Source organism: Palaemon carinicauda, chromosome 8, assembly GCF_036898095.1.
Source record: "Palaemon carinicauda isolate YSFRI2023 chromosome 8, ASM3689809v2, whole genome shotgun sequence".
NCBI classification, from domain to species: Eukaryota; Metazoa; Arthropoda; class Malacostraca; order Decapoda; family Palaemonidae; genus Palaemon; species Palaemon carinicauda.
In genome coordinates this window covers 144,621,577-144,640,632 of record NC_090732.1, presented here as the reverse complement: position 1 = coordinate 144,640,632, position 19,056 = coordinate 144,621,577, and positions in this window count along the sequence as shown.

Here is a 19,056-nt window from a genome sequence, read left to right as displayed (position 1 = left end):
TACGGAAGTTATTGCTGCGACTCCCCCATTGAAACTTTTGTCATTCGCCAGCAGAGAGGCGTTTGCTTGGTTTCAGCGCGCATAAGTCCAGTTTTGCATCAACGGCGTGACTCGCTCAACCACCAAAGCAGATTATGTTCTCGCGGCGATACCTGAGGATACCTTCCCAGAAATATCCGACTGGCTTTGTGAACAAGGAGACACCCCAATAGCGTATGACGCCCGCAAAACATACCTTCTGCAGCAGTACTCGCCGTCGCCAGCCGCCCGTATAGCAAAGCTTTTTCAGCTCTCTCAACAACCGTTGGGGGACCAAAGGGCTTCGCTTGCCCTCAGGGAAATGACCAGTATTGCTCGCCTTCAACCTGCTGCAGACGGCTCTCCTCGTGAGATGAACCTACTTTGAGCCCTTTGGATACGCCGTTTACCCGGAGCTATACGCGCTGCCATACCCGATGTCAATAGTTTACCCATAAAGGACTTGATGACCAAAGCCGACGCCCTTATGGACAGCCACTTCAAGACCTCCATCAACGCCTCCACTCCTGACGAAGAGGATGCCTATTCAACATCAACCGAAGCTGACATGAATGCGGTAGGACATACACGCCTACCCCGAGACATGCCGAAGCCGCGACAAAGCCACCCACCACCCACCAATTGCTCGCGCCCCAACAAACAACTTCTACAGCCACTTACTGCTTCCCATCCGCCGCATTTTTGCTACTACCACTTCAGATTCGGGGCAACTGTGAAGAAATGTGCCGAGGATTGTCAGTGGCCAAAAAACGTGTAAGTAGGCCATCGCTCGTGGTGGTGGCCTCCCGTGTTTATAATCTTTTCTTTTTACATGATGCAGGAACAGGCGTGCGTTTTCTGGTAGACACGGGTGCTTGTCGTTCTCCTCCTCAAAAGAGGAACACATCCGTCACCTGCGCATCGTGCTTGACCGCCTGCAACAAAACGGCCTTGTAGTCCAGTACGACAAGTATACCTTTGGCGCCAATGAATTGTCGTTCTTAGGGCACCGCATCACTCCTGAAGGAGTCCATCCCCTCCCTGAGAAGGTAGCAGCTGTTCAGAACTTCCCCGCGCCCTCGACCGTCAAAGCTCTGCAGGAGTTCTTGGGCATGATCAACTATTATCACCGTTTTCTGCCATCCATTGCTGCCACTCTTGCTCCCCTCTACGCCTCCCTCAAGGGCAAGCCAAAGGACCTGAAGTGGGGTCCCCTTCAAGAAGCAGCCTTCTGCAATGCAAAGAAGGCCCTATCAACTGCTGCGGCTCTCACTTTTCCTATCCCACATGCCCCTCTCCTTCTCTCCACCGATACCAGCGACGTCGCTATTGGTGCAGTACTCGAGCAGGTGGTCAATGGCTCGCCCCGCCCATTGGCCTTCTTCAGCAGAAAACTGTCCAAGGCAGAATCGGGTTATTCTACCTTCGGTCAAGAATTGCTGGCGGTGCACTTGGCTGTCCGTTTGTCATTTCTTAGAAGGTACGCCCTTCGTCATTCGAACAGACCACATGCCTCTGGTGCACACCTTTACTCGACAGTCTGATGCCTGGTCCGCCTGGCAACGCCGACATCTCTCCGCTGTGGCTGAATACAATTGCACCCTTCAATACGTTCCTGGGAAAATGAATCCCGTTACCGATGCCCTGTCAAGAAACACGTTGGCTGCCGTTGAACTGGGATTGGATTACAACGGCCTGGCTGAAGCCCAACGACAGGATCCAGAATATCAAGCATGTAGGACATCCTGCACATCCCTCCGTTGGGAAGACTTCCCCCTCGGAGACTCCAACACCACCACCCCTCTGTGACGTCAGTACTGGCAGACCACGACCTTGGATTCCTGCTCCCATGCGCCAACAGGTGTTTGATTTCATTCACGGCCTTTCACATCCCTCGTGATGTTCTACTGCACAACTGCTGAAGGCAAAGCTCATTTGGCACGGCATTTCTAAGGATGCTAAGGATTGGGTCTGCGCCTGTGCTTCTTGCCAAACTTCCAAAGTACATAGACACGTGGATTCAGGAATGGGCACCTTTCCTCAACTTCAGCGTCGTTTTGCACACATTCATGTCGATGTTGTAGGCACACTACCCACATCACAAGGATATTGTTACCGGTTTACCGTCATCGACCGCTCCACTCGTTGACCTGAAGCCATTCCCATGGAAACTGCAACGTCCGCCTCATGTACATCTGCCTTACTCTCTGGATGGATTGCAAGATTTGGTATCCCTGAGCATATTACTTCTGACAGGGGAACCACTTTCACCTCTCAGTTGTGGACATCATTAGCAAATCTCCTGGGCATCACCCTACATCAGACAACGGCCTACAACCCCGCTGCCAATGGAATGGTTGAACGTTTTCATCGCACCCTCAAAGCAGCTTTGATGTCCCGCTGCAAGGATTGCAACTGGTTTACTCAGCTTCCCTGGGTCCTCCTGGGACTAAGGACCATTCCTAAAGATGCCCTGGACGTCTCGGCAGCTGAAATGGTGTTTGGCGACCCGTTGGTTGTCCCTGCCGAATTTTTTCCTTCTACAACCTCCGCCGACGATCTCCAGCGCATACGTCACGTCGTGGGAAAATTTACTCCATGCCACCAGACTTACAAGCCCCCAGCGAAGCATTACATACCGACAGACTTGCAGTCTGCAACGCACGTCTTCCTGCGCAACGACACTACCAAGCCCCCGCTAACGCCCCCTTACACGGGCCCTTTCCTTGAGATCTGACGCAGTCCGAAAGCATTCCTACTAAACATTCGTGGCAAAGAAGACTGGGTCTCCATTGATCGTCTAAAACCTGCTTATCTACTGCCAGATGACCCGCCTACTGTTCGCCTCTCTAGATCAGGGCGCCCTATTTAACATGTACAGTATGTAATTTTTAGGGTGGGAGCCATGTACCAACTGTGTGTCACACGATCGTACATAAATTATTTTGCATATATTATGCTTGTATATGCGCTCTTCCCTCGCACTAAAAAGAACTAGAATAAACATGTCTGTGTTTTTCCTATCTTAACATTGTCTATCTCGAACATGAAAATTCATGTTGCCTTGAGGTTTTGTATATAAAGGAGAGTGTTCTTTAATAAAGTTACTCAGTTGATTGCATCCTGCCTTTGAGTCATAACCTTTCTCTCGGCCGTCACAATATATATATATATATATATATATATATATATATATATATATATATATATATATATATATATATATATATATATATATATGTATGCATGTATATGTATATATATGTATTCCAGGTAATTTTTGGATGTTTGAATTCTTAACTCAAATAGCAATTATAGAAATGTCATTATTCAACATCAGTGAATCTGTTTAAAATGTAAAATGTTATTAACCTGACTAACATTCTTTACATGTAGTTTAAATTATCGTCTTTTTAAACTAACTCTCTCTCTCTCTCTCTCTCTCTCTCTCTCTCTCTCTCTCTCTCTCTCTCTCTCTCTCTCTCTCTCTCTTTCTTTTACATTTGTGTACTACAACTTATTGTATAATTAATGACGTAAGGTAAAAGACTCAAGAAGAATTAAGGAAAGTTAAAGCTCTAATGTCAATGCCTATAGAGAAACAGGTTAAGAAATAGTCGACCAAAGTATATAGAAATTTCTCTGAAATGTTAATTAATAAATGCGTAGAAAGATTGTATGTGAAGACTTTGATGATGAGAGTTATATAGACATATTCATCATATAGGTCTTAAATGTGATAAGAACATTTTTTCATTAGATAAGGATATAGAAGACCTAGGCAAGCCACAGAGTATTATTAATCAATTAACAATGTTAAAGAAAGAATGCAATTGCCTCTGCCAACGAAGTTGGAAGGATGTTATGTTTTACCCCCTGTTTATTTGTAAGCTATTGAACATCTTCCTGGCCACAATTTTAATAGAGTGATGAAACTTGCTGAGATTAACTTATGTAAAATCCTGGAAATTATTAGTTATGATGGGTCAAGGTTAAAGGTCAAGGTCACGGTCAAGCAAAATGTCCAATTCACGTAATCAGCAATAAGTTTGAACATTGTCGTCACAGAGACTTCAAACTTTGTTCATGGTTGAGTGTATGAAAATCCAAGGTCAAGAGTCGAGCAAAAGGTTTAGAAATAAGATGCCACAGCGGAGGTCTGCACTCTACTGAGTGCCCCTCAAGTTGGTTAAAGTAAAGCTGAACAAAATCTTTCCACTTTTAGAGGTCATCATTGCAAAAGTCCTATAGTACAGTCTCTAATGTCTGATCTGGAAATGAAAGAGGCAGCGTTAACTTAAGACTTCAAATATACTGTATGTATATTTCTTTATAGTAGAGTGCAGTGATATTTGTAGCTTCAACTTCATAAAGTGATAATTTTCCTATAATTATTGCTGTTTAAAAGAATACCGATTCGGTAGGCGCTATTTCAGGGAATGGAAACAGTAGGTGAAGGGGAGTATGAAAAAGCAAAAGGCAGATAATAGGAAAGATAAAAAAAAAAATAAAAATGATACTTGGAAGGACGAATTGAAACTAAAGTTCATAGCAAATGAAAATTATCAGAGCACGTTAGTTATTCGTTGTACTTTGTATAATATACAACATCGGGTTAAAAGTTTTGCGCTTTGTTAATAATAAACTTGTTTAGTATGAAGTGGTTTTCGTATTTCTGCTCTTGCAGCATTTAGTGAACAAAAGTTCTCAAGTCCTTATTGGCTTTATTTGTAAAAGGTAAATCTAAGAATAAAGTCGGTTGATCTGATTAGAAATAGTTTTATTTCTTCTAAGCAAAATCTTCGTAAGTATTGCGGAATTAACCTCTTGCAAATTCACTTCTGTTCCTAAAAAAGCCCCACCAAAGTCTAATGCCTTAACTTCCCTAATTCAATGTCTAAAGTTAGAAAACCTTACAAAGTTCAGTTAAAAGAAAGAAACAAAAATAATTTGGCAAAAGGAAAAGAGAATCCAAGTTGTTTTCTCAGGTGTAACTTAGCGCCAAATGCTTTGTGCCCCAAGCGATAGCAAACAACTTGCAAAGGTAAAACAAAGTGTTGCTTTTGGTTCTCGTTTCATTACAAAGTTTTGGATCCGTCGTCGTTTCTCTCAATGGGTTATTGTGAGGAGGAGGAGGAGGAGGAGGAGGAGGAGGAGTAATGCATTTACCTAATGAAGGCGAAGATAAATCCTCTTAAACACAGTAGTTATTACCGGAATGCTTCATCTCCCAATTGTTTCTCGGAACAATTGATATAAGATGATTATACAATATTGTTTATTGTAATGTACAATGCTGGGTAATTTATTCATTGTATCTATTTTTTTTTACTACTATAATTTGATGACGGGTACCTACATTTTGTCATTATTTCAACATCGCGCACACAACGATTCATATTCAACCTCTGTTCGACTTCTTAGCAAACTGCTCGAAACATCCATTGCTCGGAATTTTAACTGCAGCACCAGGAGAGGTGATAAGTCAATATGACGGTTGCTTGATAGACCAAATGGGTCTGACTTTAAAAAAGAATCTCATGTTCAAAGCCAATGCCTGAAATAATGCGAAAACAGAATTGCCAAATAATTCTGATATATTATTGGAATAACTTTTCCTTTCGAAATGAAACCAATTTCACATTTGAATAAAAAATAAATGTAATAAACACACTATTCTTTGCAATTATCTTTAACTTCTGTTGAGTCGTCAACGTTTATTTTTTTATTTTTTTATTTTTTTTTTTTTTTGAGTCTGATGTTTCGAAAGTGTTAAGAATATATTGTAAAATTCTTTTAGCCAATAATTCTGTACCTGTACTGGGTTTATTCTAGCAGGAATTCCGTAACTATACACAAAAATAGATTCGTATCATCTTATTCTATTTCCTGTTTCGTACTATTTCAATCAACAATCTTAACCTTATACCAGTTAAAAATAAAAGACAATCTAATAAACCCATAGAGATATCGATTTAATGAGGCCCTGAAACGAATCCAGTAAGATGAAAAAATTTAAGATTTTATAATTAATTAACCTTTATGATTAGACATTTTGATGTGGGTGTGAATTGACGATGATTTCCGCATAAATCCTGAAATATTTTTGTTTTTTAGGATAAGGAAAGTTGGATTGTTGAGTCTTTGAGGAAATAATGGAAAAGTTTAGCGGCATAATCAAGTTATGAAAGGGACGGATCATAATATCCTCCTTTCGCTCAGTGGACGAAGAGATGATTCTTGTCTTTGGATCAGTGATGTAATTTGATGGATCTTTTGACAAGGTGTGCCTCTCTCTCTCTCTCTCTCTCTCTCTCTCTCTCTCTCTCTCTCTCTCTCTCTCTCTCTCTCTCTCTCTCTCTCTCTCTCTCTCTTATATATATATATATATATATATATATATATATACATATATATTATATATATGTGTGTATATATATAATACATATATATATACATACAGTATATGTATATGTATGTATATGTATGTATGTATATATATATATATATATATATATATATATATATATATATATATATATATATATATATATATATATATATATATATATAATCGTTTTAAAATATGTACGATACTATTTGAAAGGTAAATTCTTCATGTCATCCAATGCCAAATATAAGCAAATGTACAGTAGGTGTGACTGCAAATGTAGTTTTCAGACATACGGTTTCTTTATTCTTCAATTGTACAATAACTGGGATGTTGAGGTCTCTTCATATTTTAGGGGATGAATTTGTACCGAAGACATTTTTTCATTTTTTTCATACTACCATGTTTCAAGTATTGTTCTCCAGTTCGGTTTTCATCTGCTTACTCTCATCAAAATTGTGTGGTAAAAACTTGCATTTTGTTAAATTCCTTAATCCTGATACGGCTACTCATCTCTGGCACCGTCGTTCAATTAATTCTTGTTCATGTTGCACAAGATTTTTTATAATTCTTAACATCCTTTTTATTTAGATCTTCCCAGATTGTGCTATCCCTGTACTTAGTGCAAGTAATGTAGTTAGCTCAAACAGTTTTGCCTTCTTTGTAGTCAGCTCAAACAGTTTTGCCTTCTCTGTTACAAGGGTTGATACTTAACTGTATTCTAGAAGTTTTATTCCATCTGTGACCATATTGCGCAATAATCTTCCTAATCTGGTAGTAAAATCTGTGGAACTATAGAGGTTAAACTTGTTGCTAATACTTCTATATTGAATATGTTGACACAAGTCTTGTTTCATGTTTGTATATGACTAATCTATTTGTTACTGATCTTGAAATATTCTATATCTGTTATTTCTCATATATATATTATTCGCCATTTCTCTCTTTCTTTCCTCACTAGGCTGCTTTTCTATCGGAGCCTTAGGTTTGCAGCATCCTTTTTTTTTTTCAACTAGGGCTGTAGCTTGATCAGGGATAATTGTAAAGGGATTGATGAGTTGATGCACTAAGTGAGTTTCAAATGAATAGAAAGAGAGAAAATGTCTGGTTTTGCATTAAACCCTTTTCAATAAAATGAAAATGGAAAGAAAACATTATGCAAGGGACTCCTGTTATTGCAGAATGGGACGACGTAATTTGCAAAGATCATCAGCAAATTGAGGTAAAGGGAGCTATCTGTTAGTGTCACAGAGACGGAATGGCTCCCACGTCGCTATGTTGAAATAGTCTCGAGAAACCAAAAAATGTGATCGTAAATTCGGCAGCATTTTTAAGTGCGTTCAGCATTCTGATGTCTCTAAGCTTTCGTGGCGCAAAACCCCTTTTCGAAAATCTTGTTTCAATACTTAGGGTTTATTTCAAGTAGTTGGAAGCAGAATTTCGAACAGACAATTCATATATTTTAATCTATGCGTGTAGACTAAAGTTAGGAGATTAATTGCCAATGAAAGTAATGTATAACAATTTTAATGCATTTAATGAAATGAGAAAAATGACAGCAATAACTTTCGTACATGATAGTTAACTTACCTAACATTAAAAAAAATGTATTTGGGTAAACTGCAAATTTTTTTATTTGTATTTGATATAAAACTTTGGAATTTCAGTCCTTTATATGATTCATATCACAATGTTATACTGAGTTAGTCCCTTAAACAGAAATTGTTTTTACCTTGTACATCTGATGAAAATAATATAATACCTGCTTCGTTTTACGCACACACACACGCACACTATATATATATATATATATATATATATATATATATATATATATATATATATATATATATATATATATACATACATACATACATACATACATATATATATATATATATATATATATATATATATATATATATATATATATATATATACATACATACATACATACATATATATATATATATATATATATATATATATATATATATATATATATATTCAGTATATATATATATATATATATATATATATATATATATATATATATATATATATATATATATATATATATTACATCTGACTGATTCCAATAATTGCAGAAGCATTACACTAACGTCAGTTGTCATGAAAATATATAGTATGCTCATATTAAAGAGACTCGAGAGAAAGACTGATGAAAGACTGAGAGATGAACAAGCAAGATTTAGAAAATGTAACTGTACTGACCAAATTTTTATTTTGAGACATGTGGTGCAGCAATGTGTAGAATATAGAAATCCACTTTTGATAGCATTTTTGTACTATGAAAAATCCTTTGATAGTGTACACCAGCAAATTTTATGTAGTTCTGCGTTATTATGGAGTTACTCTCAATTATATAAATTTGATTGTTTGTTCATGAGCATAGTAAGTGCAAAGTTAATGTTAGTGGGGTGCTATCAAATAAATTTCCAGTGCACAGCGGAGTACTCCAAGGAAATGTGTTGTCATCTATGTTGTTTATCCTCCTCATGGATTTTGTGATGCATAGAACAGTTGGGGATGCTGGAGAAGGATTTTACTGGGTTGGTAACGGGAAATTAGCTGACCTAGAGTATGCTACTGACGGTGTCCTAATTAGTAGAACACCACAAGACTTGCAAAGCTTTCTTGCCAGAATGCATGAAATATCATATGCGGTTGAGCCTCAAGAAAGACAGATGATGAGAACGGAATATGCGATGGAGGATGAAATATCATTGGAAGGAAAAAGGATTATTTAGGTGGAATCATTTAAATATTTTAGGAACTATGATCTCTAACACAGGATGTTTATAATTTGTTTATTGAAAGATTGAAAAAAAAGGCAAATCAGATAATGGCTAGGTTAAGTAAAATTTAGAAATAAAATCGCCTTAAATTACATATAAAAATCAGATTATATATGTTTAGTGCGATCGGTGTTATTGTATGGACATTGAGTCGTGTTATGACAATGAAACAATCTCCAACAGATTTAGTAAATCTGAGAAAAAAAGCTCTCCGAAGAATATTGGGAGTTGAATAGCAGGGCAGGATTAAAAATGAAAATATAAGAGATTATTAGACTGCCATATGTGAATGAGATCATGGGGAGGGGTAGATGGAGATGGTATGGGCATGCTCTTTGCACTCCCAAGAGAGACTAGTTCACCAAACGTTTAGCTGAGCTCCACAAGGCATTAGAATAGTTGGGAGACCCAGGCCTACATGGCTGAGAACTATGAAGCGTGAAGTAGGTGATGAATGGAGAAGTACTAAATTAAAAGCTCAAGATAAAGACGACTGGCGAAATCAAACCAAGGCTCTTTGCGTCAATGGGCGTAGGAGATGATGATTTATTATTATTATTATTATTATTATTATTATTATTATTATTATTATTATTATTATTATTATTATTGGCTAAGTGACAACCCTAGTTGGGAAAGAAGGATGCTATGAGCCCAAGGGCTCCAACCGGAAGAAATAGTTCTGTGAGTTAGGAAATAATGGAATACACTAAAAAGGAAGAATTGAACAATTAAAACATTTTAAGAACATCAACATCAAAATTTCTTTCATTAACAAACTTTAAAAAGTCTTAAGTTACCCTGTTCAATATGAAAACAAACAACACTATCTTTATAAACATGAGCGATATCAACCCCGTTGCCACAATGGAATCGTAAACTTCATCGGAGAAAATAACGGAACCACATCATTGCAGCGAGACCACAGTTTGTCATAAGAAGTAGCGCCGCTTTAAAGGGAGTTTAATCCGAGAATATCGCAGTTTACAAACAGATTTTATGAATGGGGCGAATAATCCTGACAGTTTAGCCTGCTGTGGACAAGAGATGATAACCGTAAGCATTGTCGAAGAGGGAAAACCTTATCGGTTATGAAATGTTTCGAAATCTTACGAAAATTTTTTCGAAATTTTCCATTTCAAAGAATCTTAAAATTCTAATTTATCAGTTCTCGTTGGGTCCTTTCAGCGTATTCTGAAATTTCACCGCCAAAGCCTTTACATTTCAGTTTAATTCCATCGGTCAACCAATATAATCCTGGCGAAGAATCGCGTAAAAAATTGATTCGAAACACGTGTCGACACAAAATATTAAATGGATAGTTATAAAGGCTGATAACTAGAACTCAGTTTTCGGGAGAGATTTTTATTTTGATTTATATATGTATATATGCACGTATATATATATATATATATATATATATATATATATATATATATATATATATATATATATATATATATATTAATATACATATATATATATATATATATATATATATATATATATATATATATATATATATATATAATGTATATATTTATATTATATATATACATACTGTCATAGGGAAGTATGGCGTACCAGGTGAAAATGAGAGTGATGAAAGACTGGTAGATATGTGTGTTGAACAAGAGATGGTAATAAGTACTAGCTTTTTCAAAAAGAAAGATAAAATTAAGTGTACATGGGTAAGAGTGGCAAATGGAAGAGTAGTAGAAAGGGCATTAATGGATTATGTGTTGATAACTAAAAGAATGTTTGGAAGGTTGAAAGACGTGCACGTGTTTAGGGGTATGGCTAATGGTATGTCTGATCATTTTTTGGTGGAAAGAAAATTAGTTGTAGCAAAAGAGTGGGGGAATAGAGTAGGTGGATGTAAAAGGGAGCTAGTTTGGGTTGAAGAGCTAATAAAACCAGGTGTAAAAAGTAAATATCAGGAAAGGTTGAAAATAGCATATGACGAAGTGAGAGTATGAGAAACTGGTAATTTAGAGGAGGAGTGGAAGTTAGTAAAAGAAAATTTTGTTGGGATTGCAAGTGATATGTGTGGCAAGAAGGTTGTTGGAGGCAGCATGAGGAAGGGCAGTGAATGGTGGAATGAAGGAGTGAAGGTAAAAGTGGAAGAGAAAAAGAGGGCTTTTGAAGAATGGCTGCCGAGTAATAGTATAGAGAAGTATGAAAAATATAGAGAGAAAAATGTGGAAATAAAGCGCAAGGTACGTGAGGCAAAGCGGGCAGCTGACCTGAGGTGGGGTCAGGGATTGGGTTAGTGATATGAAGAGAATAAGAAGAAGTTTTGGAAAGAAGTGAAGAGAGTAAGGAAGGCTGGCGCAAGAATTGAAGAGACAGTGAAAGATGGAAATGGAAGGTTGTTAAAAGGAGAGGAGGCAAGGAAAAGGTGGGCGGAATATTTTGAAAGTTTACTGAATGTTGAGGATAATAGGGAGGCAGATATAATTGCTATTGCAGGTGTTGAGGTACCGGTGATGGGAGATGAGAATGAGAGAGAGATTACAAGAAAGGAAGTGAGGAGAGCACTAGATGAAACGAGAATAGGAAAAGCATCTGGTATGGATGGTGTGAGAGCTGAGATGTTGAAGGAAGGGGGTGTGACTGTACCTGAATGGTTGGTGAGATTGTTTAATATGTGTTTTGTGTTGTCAATGGTACCAGTAGATTGGGTTGGTGCATGTATTGTACCACTATATAAGGGTAAGGGAGATGTGCATGAGTGTTGTAATTCAAGAGGTATTAGTTTGTTAAGTGTAGTTGGAAAAGTGTATGGTAGAGTAATGATTAATAAGATTAAGGATAAAATAGAGAATGCAATCTTAGAAGTACAGGGTGGTTTTAGAAGAGGTAGGGGTTGTATGAATCAGATTTTTACAGTTAGGCAGATATGCGAGATATATTTAGCAAAAGGTAAGGAGGTGTATGTTGCGTGTATGGATCTGGAGAAAGCGTAAGATAGAGTTGATAGGGAAGCAATGTGGAATGTGATGAGGTTATATGGAGTTGATGGAAGGTTGTTGCAAGCAATGAAAAGTTTCTACAAAGGTAGTAAAGCATGTGTTAGAATAGGAAATAAAATGAGTGATTGGTTTCCGGTGAGAGTGGGGCTGAGACAGGGATGTGTGATGTTGCCGTGGTTGTTTAACTTGTATGTTGATGGAGTGGTGAGAGAGGTGAATGCTCGAGTGCTTGGACGAGGATTAAAACTGGTAGACGAGAATGACCATGAATGGGAGGTAAATCAGTTGTTGTTTGCGGATGATACTGTACTGGCAGAAACAGAAGAGAAGCTTGACCGAATAGTGACAGATTTTGGAAGAGTGTGTGAGAGAAGGAAGTTGAGGGTTAATGTGGGTAAGAGTAAGGTTAGGAGATGTACGAGAAGGGAAGGTGGTGCAAGGTTGAATGTCATGTTGAATGGAGAGCTACTTGAGAAGGTGGATCAGTTTAAGTACTTGGGGTCTGTTGTTGCAGCAAATGGTGGAGTGGAAGCAGATGTACGTCAGAGAGTGAATGAAGGTTGCAAAGTGTTGGGGGCAGTTAAGGGAGTAGTAAAAAATGGAGGGTTAGGCATGAATGTAAAGAGAGTTCTATATGAGAAAGTGATTGTACCAACTGTGATGTATGGTTCGGAGTTGTGGGGAATGAAAGTGATGGAGAGACAGAAATTGAATGTGTTTGAGATGAAGTGTCTTAAGGAGTATGGCTGGTGTATCTCGAGTAGATAGGGTCAGGAACGAAGTGGTTAGGGTGAGAACGGGTGTAAGAAATGAGTTAGCAGCTAGAGTGGATATGAATGAGTTGAGGTGGTTTGGCCATGTTGAGAGAATGGAAAATTGCTGCCTGCTAAAGAAGGGGATGAATGCAAGAGTTGATGGGAGAAGTACAAGAGGAAGGCCAAGGTTTGGGTGTATGGATGGAGTGAAGAAAGCTCTGGGTGATAGAAGGATAGATGTGAGAGAGGCAAGAGAGCATGCTAGAAATAGGAATGAATGGCGAGCGATTGTGACGCAGTTCCGGTAGGCCCTGCTGCTTCCTCCGGTGCCTTAGATGACCGCGGAGGTAGCAGCAGTAGGGGATTCAGCATTATGAAGCTCCATCTGTGGTGGATAACGGGGGAGGGTGGGCTATGGCACCCTAGCAGTACCAGCTGAACTCGGTTGAGTCACTTGTCAGGTTGGGAGGAACGTAGAGAGTAGAGGTCCCATTTTTGTTTTGTTTAATTTGTTGATGTCGGCTACCCCCAAAATTGGGGGAAGTGCCTTGGTATATGTATGTATGATATATATATATATATATATATATATATATATATATATATATATATATATATGTATTATATATATATATATATATGTATTATATATATATATATATATATATATATATATATATATATATCATACATATATTATATATATGTATATGTATTAAATATATAATATATATAATACATATATATATATATATATATAATGTGAATATATATATATATATATATATATATATATATATATATATATATATATATATATATATATATATATATATATATATTGTGTGTGTGTGAGTACTAAATTAGATTTTGCAAATCAATACGAATCACTGCTGTTAGTTTAATATTCGATTTTCATTAACATTTGGGTAATTCCTATTTCCTGATGCAGTAACGTTAACCTTACACTGAACGCTCCTATTTCATTCGTGATTAAAACGGCATCAGCGTTAGAATTTCATTGCGAAGTTTATGTAAATGAATGTGCATCCATAAGCAGTTAATTTCCTCTCACGCAAGCGTCCATTGATATAAATTGTTTGACATTCGATGAATTTGTACGTCTGTTAACATTTCAAAAGCAAAGTTACACATCAAGAGTAGTGTCATTTCCACATACACCTCAACAGTTCCTATTATGCTAAGGACATGTATATTATATCCATATCAAGTTAGACTTCAAGCGGATAGTAACTGGTAGGAAGAATCAGGTTATTGCAGAATGGGACGATGTCATTTGCAAAGATCATCAGCAAATTGAGCTGAAGGAGCCATCTGTAAGTGTGGCAGAGACGGAATGGCTCCCGCGTCGCTGATCTGTTGAAATAGTCTCGAGAAACCAAAAAATGCGATCGTAAATTCGGCAACTCGGTTCCTTTCAGCATTCTAATGTCTAAGCGTTCGTGGCGCAAAACCCATTTCCGAAAATCTTTTTTTAACCCTTTGGGTTTATTTTAAAAAGCTGAAGGTAGAACTTCAAACAGATAATTCATATATATATCAATCTATGCATGTAGACCAAAGTTAGGAGATTAATTGCGAATTAGAATAATGTATGTACAATTTTAATGCATTTAATAAATTAAGAAAAATGACAGCAATAACGTTTTTATATGCCAGAGGGATTTTGGGTGAAGCTGGAATTTTTTAATTTGTAATTAATAAAACTCTCTGTAATTCAAGTCATTTATCATTTATATGGTTTATATCTCTATGGCATACGGGGTTAGTCCCTTAAAACAGAGATTGCTGTTTACCTTGTGCATCGTATGAAAATATTATAATATACACTTCGCTTTATGCACACTGCACACACACACACACACACACACACACACATATATATATATATATATATATATATATATATATATATATATATATATATATATATATATATTCACTGTATATGCATATGTATAATATGCATATTTTTATATTCAAAGAAGCCATGTATTTTTTATACATTGTCTGGATTCTCTTAATGACCTCGGGATCAGAGCCCCAGGTGAAATCACACAAAGACAAGAGCTTGTGACCGGCGGGGAGTCGAACCCTGGTCCGGTAAACTAGTACTGATAGTGACTTACCACTTGGCTACGAAGAAAGAAAATAGTCAGTGGCAATTCTTCTGTACTTAGACTTGTCGAATTCAGGTTTTTTGTACTTAGAATTGAAATCAACCCATCTTCACCATCGTTGCTGATTGGTAGTTTGTGACTTGGCATTCAATTAATGATAAATTTTGCACATTTAGACGTCTTTTTCATATTCAAATAAGCCATATACTTTTGAAACATTAATGTTTGGATTCTCTTAACAACCTTGGGATCAGAGCCCCAGGTGAAATCGCACAAAGACAAGAGCTTGTGACCGGCCGGGAGTCGAACCCTGGTCCAACAAACTTGTATAGACAGTGACTTACCACTTGGCCACGAAGAAAGATAAAGTTAATGACAATTCTTCTGTAGTTATACCTGTCGAATTCAGGTTTTTTGTACTTAGAATTGAAAACAACCCATCTTCACCATCATGGGGTAATTGGTAGTTTGTGACTTGGTATTCGTTTAATGATACATTCTGCACATTTAGACTTGTTTTTCATATTCTAACAAGTGATATATTTTTATACATTAATTTCTGGATTCTCTTAACGACCTCGAGATCACAGCTGCAGGCAAAATCACACAAAGACAAGAGCTTGTGCACAAGTGGTAAGTCACTCTCTATACAAGTTTGCCGGACCAGGGTTCGACTCCCGGCCGGTCAGAAGCTCTTGTCTATGTGTGATTTCACCTGGGGCTCTGATCCCGAGGTCGTTGAGAGAATCCAGACATTAATGTATCAAAAATATATGGGTTATTCGAATAAGAAAAAGGTCTAAATTTGCAAAATATATCATATAGGTGTATATATATGTATATATATACATATATTATATATATATATACATATATATATATATATATATATATATATATATATATATATATATATATATATATATATATATATTTATATAGACTAATTGCAATAATTACAGAAGCACGATCCTTATGTCTGTTGTCATGGAAATATATAGTATGCTCATATTAAATATATCAGAGAGAAAAAATTCATGAAAAGCTGAGAGATGAACAAGCAATATTTAGTAAAGGTTGTTGTACTGATCATTTTTTTTTCTTGAGACATGCAGTGCAGCAATGTGTAGAATATAGAAATCCACTTTTGATGGTATTTGTGGACTACATAAAACCTTTGATATTGTAAACGAGCAAATTTTGTGTAGAGTCCTGCGTTATTATGGAGTTCCTCTTAAGTATGTAAATTTGATTGTCTGTTCATGAGCATAGCAAGTGCAAAGTTAATGTTAGTGGGGGTCTTATCAAATGAATTTCCGGTGAACAGCGGAGTACTCTAAGGGATTGTGTTGTCACCTATGTTGTTTATCCGCCTCATGGATTTTTTGATGTATAGAACAGTTGGTGATGGTGGAGAAGGATTGGACTGAATTGGTAACAGGACATTAGCTGACCTAGAGTATGCTAATGACGCTGTCCATATTAGCAGAACACCACTGGATTTGCAAAGCTTGCTAGCCAGAATTCATGAAATATCACATGAGGTTGAACTCGAGGAAAACAGAGATGGTGAGAACGGAATATGCGATGGAAGATGAAATATCATTGGAAGGAAACGGGATTAATGAAGTGGAATCGTGTAAATATTTAGGAACTATGATCTCTAACACAGGATCTTTATAATTTAGGTTTCAAAGATTGAAAAAGAAAATCAGACAATGGTTAGGTTAAGTAAAATTTGGAAATCAAATCTCCTGAAATTACAAATAAATATCTGGCTACCTATTAGTTTAGTGAGATCGGTGTTACTGTATGGACATGAGTCGCGGTATGAGAATGAAACAATCTCCATCAGATTTAGTAGATTTGAGAACAAAGCCCTCAGAAGATTTGAAAACATGATCGACATCAACCCCGTTGCCACAATGAAATCGTGAACTTCATCGGAGAAAATAACTGAACCACATCATTGCAGCGAAACCACAGTTTGTCATAAGAAGCAGCGCTGCTTAAAGGAATTTAATCCGAGAATATCGCAGTTTACAAACAGATTTTATGAAAGGGGCGAGTAATCCTGACAGTTTAACCTGCTTTGGCCAAGAGATAACAACCGTAAGCTTCGTCGAAGAGGGAAAACCTTATCGGTTGTTTAAGTCTGCGAAGTCTTAGAAAAATATAATTTATTTCAAAACCTATTTCGAAATTTTTCATTTCAAAGAATCTTAGAATTTTCATTTATCAGAGCTCGTTGACCCATTTCAGCGTATTCTGAATTTCACCGCCAAAGCGTAAAAAGATTTATTCGAAACACGCGTCGACGCCAAATATTAAATGGATAGTCGTAATGGTTGCTTACTGAATTCAGTCTTCGGGAGAGATTTTGTTTTGGATTCTTAGAAGGTACACACACACACACACACACACACACACACACACACACACACACACACACATATATATATATATATATATATATATATATATATATATATATATATATATATATGTGTGTGTGTGTGTGTGTGTATACTCCTAAATTTGATATTGCAAAGCAATACGATTCACTGCTGTTTGATTTACATTCGAATTTCATTAATATTTTGGTAATTCCTATTTCCTGATGCAGTAACGTTAACCTTACACTGAACCCTCCTATTTCATTCGGGATTAAAACGGCATCAGCGTTAGAATTTCATTGCGAAGTTTATGTAAATGAATGTGCATCCATAAGCAGTTAATTTCCTCTCACGCAAGCGTCCATTGATATAAATTGTTTGACATTCGATGAATTTGTACGTCAGTTAACATTTCAAAAGCAAAGTTACATATCAAGAGTAGCGTCATTTCCACTTACACCTCAACAGTTCCTTTGTGTCTTGGATCCTTTCCTCTCACTTCCAGAAATAAGGAAATTATTCATAGTGGCCAGGTAGTATCAACAACTGATTAGGGTCTTCCATATTCTATGCTTAAAATTTTTCTCGTGGTTATATTGATTTTATTCCCAAGATTAAAAGAGGTTACGAAATCTTCTACTTAAACAACACTAAATCTAATTTCAAAAGAAATGAAAACAAAAAGTATTTTTCCTTAGCCAATCTATTCCTGCAGGGTTAAGGTTCCGAAGTCGTAAGCAACAAAATTTCTCGTATGCCTCATTCACGTTGGACTCTGAAGTACGATAACTTCGAGAAGGTGAGAAGGATTTTTACATGGTCTTAAAGTACTGTACATTTCCCCTGATATGGGAAAAGCTCCGTGATTTATATTTCACAGGAGAGAGAGAGAGAGAGAGAGAGAGAGAGAGAGAGAGAGAGGGAGAGAGAGAGAGAGAGAGAGAGAGAGAGGAGAGAGAGGCGAGGAGAGAGAGAGAGAGGGAGGAGAGAGAGGAGAGAGAGAGAGAGAGAGAGAGAGGAGAGAGAGAGGAGAGAGAGAGAGAGGACGAAGGACGTTGAACTTTTCATAGAGCAGATAAAAATTTTCGCATCGGAAAAGAGGGTCAGATGTTCGAGAAGAGATTGTACGACCCGAACCATACGAACGCAATAATAACTTAGTTTACTAGGAAATTGGCAAGGAAGGGCACCTGTTGAGGCGAGACCTTTGATGACCCAAAACGAGTGGGGGGTGGGGGGGAATCAGGTGCGAAGTTTTCAGCAGCAGAGAGAGGAATTTCTTTTAAGCGAATTATCTGTTAATAGTCTCGCTTGGGGAGACCTTTGAAATGGCATTGTGGACGAAGCCCAATTTATATTGCTGAGAAACGTTACTTATTCAGAGTAGAGACCAAGGGTACGGGGAAATGCAAAACCTCTCACCTAATTAGTTCATGTCTTTGGAATTTAATGAGAGTTCTTGGCTTTTGCAAAATACTGCAACGTTCATACTCCTTTTGATAACAAAATTTGTGATTGTGAACTTATCACAAATAATTCAAATAAATCAATCCCCTTACTT